The following is a 10691-nucleotide window of genomic DNA, read 5'->3' as shown; positions in this document are numbered from 1 at the left end:
ATGCCAAATTTAACCCCTTAGTAGGACTCTTTGTTGATTTTTTTATATCTCAGACGCTGTAATGGGCTTAGTTATAAAGCTACACAGAAAGCTAGTTGTACCTTATCAGGAAGGAGGCTAAATAACGCTCAATAATTTGATTAAATGGAGTCACTTGACCTCTGACCTCAAGATATCTGAATGAGAGTATGTGTCTCCCCTTTACATACATGTTCATTTTATGATAACTTCATGCAGTTTGAGGTTAAAAAAAACAAACAAACAAAATCATCAAAATGTGTTATTATCGCCTGTTGTATATGAATATTTCTGGATACTGGGGTCCCTAAATAGTCCGTGAGTTAAATAAATTGGGTATGACTGGAAAGCTGATACTGTTGTGAATACAATGAGCCCAAGTTCAGTGTATAAAATGAGCTGCTGTGACCTCTAGAATAATCACAGCCTTATGAAACTTTACAACCACAAACTAGAGACCTGGAGGATTCAGAGGATGTGCAGCTTTTCTATAGGTATATTGATAATAACGGGGTTTGTCACCAGTTTACACAGCAGAAGTGTCGCTATACAATCAGAAAAGAATGAAATTCTTGAAGAAATCTACAAGTGTCAACAGTTTTTGAATCAAAATCACAGCATGTATTCTTCTGTGTTGTTCCTCAAGGTCTTGATGGCATATTTTGGAGAAATATTGGACTTATGAGACATATTTGCATGGGAATGGACTTTATATACTTATAATACACTAAATGTACACAACATGAAGGTCTTAATGCTGTTTTAAAAACCTTTATGTCAGTATTTTTATAAGCCTGAAAGTGACCTAATAAATGTACAAAATCTAGTAAATACATTTCCTGAATGATGATAGAGGAGATGATGTCAGTGTTCATACTGGAAACTATTATATATATATATATATATATATATATTACATAAAAGTTTACCTTAAGTTCCTAGAATTATGAGCCTCTCAGGCATCATATGTTACAAGAAACGTACACATTGACGTGGTGATTCATGCACACAGATTAATAAAGTGAGATCAAGGATAAACTGTGTGTACGCTTTTAACAATCCATATGCACCAATAAAAAAATGAAGGCTTCTATGTAATGTCGACTTCTGATTGTCAGAAAAAATGGTTTAGATTTTTTCATCTTAAGGAATTAACAAATTTGTTATTTAATCTTTATATTTTGTAAAACCACATATAAAATCTGGCATCAGAAAAAGAATGAAATTGCTATAACAGGTGTCCAGTTTGTCCTATTTGATTTAAGGAAAACATGCTGCATCGTTTCAGTTTATTTTGGGAAGCACAAAAAGCATCACAAGGCCTTTGGGATCAAAAGTTTTTCAAATCTTTACCGATGGTCACACTATGTGGCCGCAAAATATGGCGTCTCGCCATAAAACACAACATCCTTATAACTTTTCCATACTTTGTCCCATCTGGCCCTTAACACTTCTACATAACAATATTTCATAAAGCCCCGCCCCTTATGCTTTATCCATGCCCCCTTTTACAAAATGACCACGTTGCATACTTTAAACAACTCCTCCTACAGATTTCATTCCATTGACTTCAAAGTTGGTCATTACCATCACAAGGCCTTGGGAAACAAACCTTCTCAACAACTTTACTCACCCTCGCACTATGTGGTCGTGACGCTATATTTTGCTGCCATGCCACGCCAACATAGTATGATTGTCGGTAAAGATTTATACAACTTTTGATCCCAAAGGCCTTGTGATGGTACTGACCAAGTTTGAAGTAAATCGGGGGAAATCTGTAGGAGGAGTTTGTTAATGTATGCAACGTGGAAATGGGTAAAAAGGAGAGGAAATGCCATTTTGGATCCTAGATGGCCGACTTCCTGTACGTTTTAGGCTATGGGTCCAAGAGGCTTTTTGGTGCGTCTCCACATGAATCACGTGTGTACCAAATTTCGCGTCTCTACGTGAAAACCTACTGCTGGGGCTAGGTGCACAAGATGTTACTTTCTGTTATCAGAGGGGGGCGCTATGACTGTGTGTCAATATTGACACGTGGGTGTGTTCCGGGCAGGACCCTAATCACGTGTGTGAAATTTGGGACGGATTGGACAATGTATGGTCAATTATCCAGTCTGGTGTTAAATGGCGAAACGCCATATTTTGCCACCATGCCACGCCCACATATTGTGAAGGTCAGTAAAGGTGTTGATAAGTTGTGTTCCCCAAGGCCTTGTGATGGTACTGACCAAGTTTAAAGTCAATGTGATTGAATCTGGTGGAGGAGTTATGTAAAGTATGCAGGTGGTCATTTTATGAAAGGGTGCGTATATAAAACATAAGGGGCGGGTCTTTATGAAATATTATGATGTAGAAGTGTTAAGGGCTGGACTCTGATGAAGCATGACAAGTTTGGATCAGATCAGACAAAGAATGGAAAAGTTATAACGATCTCGTGTTTTATGGCGAGACGCCAAATTTTGCCGCCATGCCACGCCCACATAGTGTGACCGCCGGTAAAGCTTTCAATAACTTTTGATCCCAAAGGCTTTGTGATGGTACTGACCAAGTTTGAAGTTGATCGGGTAAAATCTGTTGGAGGAGTTTGTTAAAGTATGCGAGCTAGAAATGGCAGAAAATGTTGAATATTGCGATATTCAAACCAAGATGGCACACTTCATGTTGGGTTTGAGGTATGGCTCCAAGAGGCTTTTTGGTGCGTCTCCACATGATTCATATGTGTACCAAATTTTGTGTCTCTACGTGAAACCTACTGCTCGGGCTAGGCGTAAAACGTGTGACTTCCTGTTGCCAGCGGGGGGCGCTATGACTGTGTGTCAATATTGACACGTGGGTGTGTTCAGGGCTGGCCCCTCATCACGTGTGAGAAATTTGGGACAGATTGGACAATGTATGGTGAAGTTATCCAGTCTGGTGTTAGATGGCGAGACGCCATATTTTGCCACCATGCCACGCCCACATCCTGTGAAGGTCAGTAAAGGTGTTGATAAGTTGTGTTCCCCAAAGCCTTGTGATAGTACTGACCAAGTTTGAAGTCAATGGGATTAAATCTGTTGGAGAAGTTATGTAAAGTATGCAATGTGGTCATTTTATGAAAGGGGGTGTGGATAAAGCATAAGGGGCGGGGCTTTATGAAATATTATGATTTAAAAGTGTTAAGGGTTGTACTATGATGAAGCATGAGAAGTTTGGAGCAGATCGGACAAAGAATGGAGAAGTTATAACGATCTCATGTTTTATGGCGAGACGCCATATTTTGGCGCCATGCCACGCCCACATAGTGGGACTGTCGGTAAAGATTTGAATAACTTTTGATCCCAAAGGCCTTGTGATGGTACTGACCAAGTTTGAAGTAAATCGGGTGGAATGGGTTAGGGCTAGGGCTAGGGTTAGGGTTAGCTAGGGTTGGGGTTAGGGTTAGGGTTAGGGTTAGCTAGGGTTAGGGTTAGGTAACCCTAGCTAACCCAAACCCTAACCCTAACCCTAGCTAACCCTAACCCTAGCCCTAACCCTAACCCTAACCCTAACCCTAGCTGAACCTAACCCTAACCCTAACCTTAACCCTAGCTAACCCTAACCCGAAGCCTAACCCTAGCTAACCCTAACCCGAAGCCTAACCCTAGCTAACCCTAACCCTAACCCTAACCCATTTCACCCGATTTACTTCAAACTTGGTCAGTACCATCACAAGGCCTTTGGGATCAAAGGCCTTGTGGGCGTGGCATGGCGCCAAAATATGGCGTCTCGCCATAAAACACGAGATCATTACAACTTCTCCATTCTTTGTCCGATCTGCTCCAAACTTCTCATGCTTCATCAGAGTACAACCCTTAACACTTCTAAATCATAATATGTCATAAAGCCCCGCCCCTTATGCTTTATCCACGCCCCCTTTCATTAAATTACCACATTTCATATTTTAATGAACTCCTCCTTCAGATTTAACTTGATTGACTTCAAAGTTGGTCAGTACCATCACAAGGCCTTTGGGATCAAAAGTTATCAAAAGCTTTACTGACCGTCACACTATGTGGGCGTGGCATGGCGCCAAAATATGGCGTCTCGCCATAAAACACGAGATCGTTATAACTTCTCCATTCTTTGTCCGATCTGGTCCGATCTGATCCAAACTTCTCGTGCTTCATCAGAGTACAACCCATAACACTTCTAAATCATAATATTTCATAAAACCCCGCCCCTTATGCTTTATCCACGCCCCTTTTCATGAAATTACCACATTTCATATTTTAATGAACTCCTCCTTCAGATTTAACCTGATTGACTTCAAAGTTGGTCAGTACCATCACAAGGCCTTTGGGATCAAAAGTTATCAAAAGCTTTACTGACCGTCACACTATGTGGGCGTGGCATGGCGGCAAATTATGCCGTCTCGCCACAACACACGAGACCTTATAACTTGACCATACATTGTCCAATCTGTCCCAAATTTCTCATACGTGATGAGGGTCCAGCCCTGAACACACCCACATATCAATATTGACACTCAGTCAGAGCGCCCCCCGCTGGCAACATGTAGTCACATGTTTTATACTTAGCCCTAGCAGTAGGTTTCACGTAGAGACACAAAATTTGGTACACACATGAATCATGTGGAGACGCACCAAAAAGCCTCTTGGACCCATACCTCAAACCCAACTGGAAGTCTGCAATCTTGGTTTGAATATCGCACAATTTATTGTTTTTTCCCATTTCCACCTTGCATACTTTAACGAACTCCTCCGACAGATTTCACCCCATGGACTTCAAACTTGGTCAGTATCACAAGGGCTTTGTACTTTGGGATCAAAAGTTATTGAAAGCTTTACCTATGTGGACGTGGCATGGCGGCAAAATATGGCGTCTTGCCATAAAACTACACATCCTTATAACTTTTACATACTTTGTCCCATCTGGTCCAAACTTCTCATGCTTCATCAGAGTCCAGCCCTTAACACTTCTAAATAACAATATGTCATAAAGCCCCGCCCCTTATGCTTAATCCACGCCCCTTTCATAAAATGACCACGTTGCATACTTTACCAAACTCCGCCTACAAATTGAATCCCATTGACTTCTAAGTTGGTCAATACCATTACAAGCCCTTTGGGAACATAACTTTTCAACACCTTTGCTGACCTTCGAATATGTGGGCGTGGCATGCCGGCAAAATATGGCAACTCGCCATAATACACCAGACTCTATAACTTGACCATACATTGTCCAATCCGTCCCAAATTTCCCACACCTGATGACGGTCCAGCCCTGACCACACCCACATGTCATTATTGACACACAGTCATAGCGCCCCCCGCCGGCTACAGGAAGTAACATGTTTTACACAGACACACCATTTGGGATGCATAGGGACTGAGCCCAGAGCACCGCGCCCGACGTGGCCTCCTCCGACGGCTCCACTCTGCTCGGTCCCGTTCAGTCTTGCTTGCAGGCCTAGTTTTTTTTTATTTTTTCCCAAGAAAAACAGTGTTGCAGGAAAACTACTGTCCCAAGGTCTATCATTTGACTGCAGTGCCACAACCACTTATTTATGGGGTTATAATAATAGTAGTATTATATTGTTTTAAAATATGAACCTTTGAATGTGTACAGAAACCTGCAAACATATAAAAATACATTTAGAAAAAGATTGAGATGCAGGGGGATCCCTCCTCTGTCTCTCCCTGAGGTTTCTTCTTCTTTTTCCCCTGTTAAGAGTTTTTTGAGGAGTTTTTCCCTGGCCAGTGTGAGGGTCTAAGGACAGAGGGTGCCGTAACATGAACAGTCTGTAAAGCCGTTTGAGGCAAATCTGTGATTTGTGATTTTGGGCTATATGAATAAAATTGACTTGACTTGAGTTTCACAACTCTGTACACACATTTGCAAATATGGCTTTTATGCTTAACTGTATATCAAAATTATAATATCCCTTGAAGTATGAACTGTGGAGCATATCAGCATGTAATGTTAAAGAGTGTGTGAATTAGGTGAAAAAAGATTTTCCATCCAACTCTGACTGTAAATGACGTGCAAATTCAAATTAAAGGTTTAGAAGAAAAGAAAAAGAAGCGGAAAGAAGAAAGTTAACCTCACTGTTCCTCTTTGACTCAATTTGTGTTTTCTAACTCAGAAACCTGCATCTTCTGCCACCAGTGACATCAGTGTGTGTGTGTGTGTGTGTGTGTGTGTGTGTGTGTGTGTGTCTGTGTGTGTGTGTGTTTGTTGGCAGTCATGTAGGAAACACTTTGTCCCAGCGGAGACATCTGGAGAGACTTAGTGGCTACTGTAGGTGGAACAAACCACACACACATCATACAAAGAGCCTCTTTGTGTTTTTTTCACGTCGTTGGAAAGCGTCCATCTCCGCTGTGTGAAGGTAAGACACAAAACTCTGTTGTCGGCCGCGAACAAGCACCTGCTTTCTCCCCTCAGAGGTCCTACCACAAGTGACCTTTTCAAATATTTCTTCTAATATTGTCATAAATACTTGATAGCATCATACAGTGAAGGCAGGGGGGTTATTATGGATTTATTGTTTTGTTTTTTTAACAGTTTATAATCGTGCCAAATGTCAAAAATGCCCAAAAATAGTCCTAAAATTAATATTATATTATTTTCCCCTTTCAGTAACGCTTTATATTAAGGTCCTTGTAATAACCATTAATTAACAAGTAATAAGGCCCTTGTAAGTCCTTACAAGATGCTTATTAACATTACTGTGTGTTTATAAGCCTATATGAGTGCTAATAATGGCATTATAAGACAGCTAATAGCAGGCTATAAGAGATGTATAATAAGAACATTGATAAAAGCCTCATGAGTATCTTATAATTCTTCATAATAGCATTACAAACACCCATAACCCACCCATTATGTCTTTGCCATGACTTCATTAATCTTTTGTTTGCTTTTTGATATTAAAATATACTTTATTGGGGCGTCCTGGTGGCTCACACTGGTAGAGCGCTTACCATGTAGGCTGAGTCCTTGCTGTGGCGGAGCCGGGTTCGAATCCGGCCTGAGCTCCCTTTGCCGCATGTCTTCCCCTCTATATCCCCCTTTCTATCTGTCACTATCAATAAAGCAAAAAAATGCTAAAAAAAAAAAAATCTTAAAAAAAATAAATTAAAAAAAATAAAAATATACTTTATTGCTCATCTATTATAAGTTAACTATGCACTTGTTAACAGTTAACTATGCTTTTTGCAGCTAAAGGGATCTAAAGCGAGAACAATGCCTTATTACTTGTTAAATAATGGTTATTACAAGGACCTTAATATAAAGCGTTACCCCACTTTCTTAACTGAAAAATATTAATTTATTTTAAGGAGTTTAACCCTTTAAATGCTTTTTAAAACTAACACATTATAACATAAGGGCAGTGCCACACACAAAGACAATAAAAACAAAACAAAAAAATACTAAGATTATTCCTTCGGTCGCTGTCTGACATTGTTATGTTATAAATTAATCACAACCGCTGCTTTGCATGGTGGGATATTTATACCTTTTTGAGTGTAGTGTTCACCCGAAATAGTATGCAATTCACGTACTTCTGGCTTCATGGTGCGGTTTCAGACATGCATATTAAATAGCATGTTATGGTGGAATTTCAGACACTTTTTATAGACTTTATATTGTAATTAAAGCGTAAGAAAACACATACCTTTGCCAAAATCGCAAAATTTAGAAGCCAAAAATGACTCTAGTTGTGAGTGTCTTTCAGGGGATTGTTAAAGCAAAAGGTAAAGAAACAGACAGACCACTCAGAGATGAAAATATTCTTTTATATTTCCTCCATTGTTCACTAACAACCCATTACAGTAAGCTGAAATACCAGACATCATTGAACATAAAGTTAAAATCAGGGGTTCATTTTTTTTATCTGTTATGTGGGGAAGTTCTGCAGTCTTTAAAATTTTAAAGACACAAAAAACATTTACTCTTTTTTCCTTCTTTGTGTCTTAATGACACATTCATTCATTTTTATTAACCTAATTTATATCATCCCCTGGACTCTAATAGTTTATATGTTTCAGCAAGATTTCTGCGTGAACTTTCTGCACATTTACTACATGTCCCTTACATCTCTGAGATTTCCAGAATGAAATTGTAATTTTGTGAGAAAAAGTTTGCAATATTTCCAGTTTAAAAAAATGGTGCAGCAGCACATTAGATACTCTGTTATGTGTAAGCAGAGTGTGCAGAGTAGCAGTACCAGCAGGGCTGTGGAGCTGCAGCGTGCAGGTGTGTGTGCGGTGCGTTCAGGGTCTGCAGGGGGGCGTGGTGGAGCAGCGGCGGGTATGGAGCAGGATGTGGGTGCAGGAGCAGCGGTGGCGGTAACATTTGACCCTGAGGAGGAAAGAGTGGAGGCTGTTGATGAGTCAGCTGGTGGCAACGTTGTTGTTGTTGTTGTTGTTGTTGTTGTTGTTGTTGTTGTTGTTGTTCTTGGTATGACAGCTGGTGTAATGTCAGTTGTGGAGGCTTCACCGTGTTGATTCCTCCGTCACTCCCCCATGTCTTCACCTCCCTGCCTCTCCCAAGCAGCTGCTGTTTGACGATGTAGGCACCGTCTTCTACGTGTGTCTGGGACAATACCTGCAGGTGGAGGGTGGAGACGACAGTGCGAGGGCGGGGCAGGAGGGACAGAGGGGTGAGGCGAGGAGTTAGGGAGGCGGGCAGGGAGAAAGACTTGACCAGTGGAGCTCTTCTAGTCGCCCCCTTTGTCCTGATTTTGTCTTCCGGGCTCCTAGACGTCTCCTCTCCTCCATCAGCGTATTTTTCAGCCTCTCCAGGTTCAGGTGACTGCTCCTCTGGTGTTTCGGACGAAGCCTTCTTGGAGCAGAAGCTGCTGCTGCTGCTGCTGCTGCTGGAGCTGGACTCGGCCTCAGACTCCCAGTCCACCTCTGGTCCAGAGTCTTCAGCTGAGGAGCTGGACTCTCCGTCCCCCCCCCAGTGAGGCATGGAGCTCGCCTTCTGGTTGTAGCAGGCGGCGCAGCGAGTCAGGCCCAGGAACTCGGGGCCCAATCTGGACTGGTGTGGAAAAATAGTATTAGATTCTTGATATTTAAACAATAAACATTTACACAACATTTAATTAAATCATGTGTCATGGACAAATGGGCAGACAAGCCAACTGCAGGGGATTACAATGTGTATTGCATGGCAAGTATCTGACTGGCTGTGTTCCCAATCCACGTTCTACTGTTTCTTTGAAGTTTCTCTCACTATTCTGTAATGTCTAGATCATGTATGTTAATTACATTAAGACGCAACTTCATCTGTAACAACCTCCTGTCCTTTGATCATGTAAGACTGACGCATTGTATATAAGCATGGAAAGTTTCTTTTGTCGGGAGAGATTGCTGAGGACTCTCTCCGTGCACGTAACTAAAGGCTTTGATTGATCACACCGGCTTGCTGCATTTTTCTTCAGAGATTTAGAAACACTCTCAATATTTTGGGAAGAAACTGCAACTACACTGGACAGAGAGCGAGCAGATGGTTAGTTGTTAAAACAGACAGTCTGGTAAAGTATTAATGTCTCTTTTTCTCTGGTTTTAGCCTCCCTGTCCATCACTCACCACCACCTCTGAGGAGGTCAAGAAACACTGTTTGTTTCCTGTTTCTGTCCACCAACGTCCCCTGACCTCAACCAGCTGTTTATTACTGTAACCGTAAAGACAAAAGCTCACTAACCTTAATGAAGTTGCAGTTTTTAACCCTGTTCAAACCTGAAACACAGCTGCAAATGTCAGTGTTGTCTAATAATCAGACCAGAAAACACTTCAGTGTGTTGTGTTTGGGGGAGAGGACAGTCATTATTATTCACAAGAGGTCAAAGTGGAAAAAGAAACTACAGTTTGTTTTCACACTTGTGCCACACTAAAAACATATTATCCCCCCCCCCCTAATAATTTAGGTTGTGCTAATGCATACGGCATACATCTAGGGAATGGCAGGAAGTTCGACCTCACCTCCTATAACAAGTCGACAATAAACTGTGTATCCAAAATAAACACAGTACACTTAGGGGCAAAAATGTCCCCAGTGAAAACCACAAAAAACACACATTTTGTAATTACAGAGAAAAAAAATAATTCTATTATATAAGGCTACTTTCCTGGTTCCACTCAGGTTACTGCTGCTGTATTATGGAGCACTGCAGTGTTTTTAAAACCAATGTTGTTGCTTATAATTGACATTTCCAAAAGTGTTAAAAAGATAATAATAACATTTTTTGTAATTCTTTTTTCACACAAAAAATAACAAAAAATACAGTGGCATTATGTAAACAAAGCATTTAAAGGGTCGGATTTTGAATATTGATGAATACATGGTAGGTATGAGCCAGGCTGAAGATGGAAATAAAAGGTTAACTTAGTTAAGTAGAAAGATAATATAAATATAAATAGTTTCCTGACAGTTTTTGACACAGCATTTTTGTCCTCTAAGGACATTAGAACAACTTTTTACTTTTTTTTTAATGGGTCAAAGGGTGCTGTTCAGACCGTTTGTTTGATTTTGGGCTATTTAATTACATTGAACTGATTTAAATCCAGTCATATATGTTGCATCTACGACCTAAAACCACACTGATCCCTGTGGTCGGAACATAAAGATCTCTGCCTTTAAACAAGCTGATTAAACTTATAAACAGTCACCTGTTTAATCATTCA

Source organism: Centropristis striata, chromosome 20 (genome assembly GCF_030273125.1).
Source record: "Centropristis striata isolate RG_2023a ecotype Rhode Island chromosome 20, C.striata_1.0, whole genome shotgun sequence".
Taxonomy (NCBI): Eukaryota; Metazoa; Chordata; class Actinopteri; order Perciformes; family Serranidae; genus Centropristis; species Centropristis striata.
Note: the sequence above shows the minus strand (reverse complement) of the source record.